General features: G+C 48.8%; 1 protein-coding gene across 1 annotated transcript in view; it reads left to right on the top strand.

Moving 5' to 3' along the window:
* LOC112093615 (uncharacterized mitochondrial protein AtMg00860-like) overlaps positions 1–363 on the top strand; it is a gene marked incomplete at its 5' end in the record, with an annotated part of 1,687 nt that overhangs the window by 1,038 nt on the left and 286 nt on the right. The window lies entirely within an intron of this gene.

The raw sequence follows: 363 nt of genomic DNA, 5'->3' as shown, positions 1-363 counted from the left end.
AGGTTAAAGCTGAGCACCAGAAGCCAGCGGGGGAGTTGCAATCTCTTCCTGTCCCTGGATGGAAATGGGAGCACATCACCATGGATTTTTTGATGGGGCTACCGAGAACCGAGCTGAAGCACGATGCCATCTGGGTGGTGGTTGACAGGTTGACGAAGTCCGCGGACTTCATACCGTTTCGTGCAACGTATTCTCGAAAGATTCTGTCAGAATTGTACCTAAAGCACATCGTAAGGTTACATGGAGTGCCATTGTCTATCACGTCAGATCGTGATACGCGTTTTAATGCACGATATTGGAGGAGTTTCCAGGAAGCCATGGGAACAGATCTGAATTTTAGCACTGCATTTCATCCCCAGACAG

The sequence above is a fragment of the Morus notabilis genome, unplaced genomic scaffold, assembly GCF_000414095.1.
Source record: "Morus notabilis unplaced genomic scaffold, ASM41409v2 Scaffold3279, whole genome shotgun sequence".
Taxonomy (NCBI): Eukaryota; Viridiplantae; Streptophyta; class Magnoliopsida; order Rosales; family Moraceae; genus Morus; species Morus notabilis.
The sequence above is the reverse complement of the archived record's forward strand: the minus strand, read 5'-3'. Positions and strand labels throughout refer to the sequence as shown.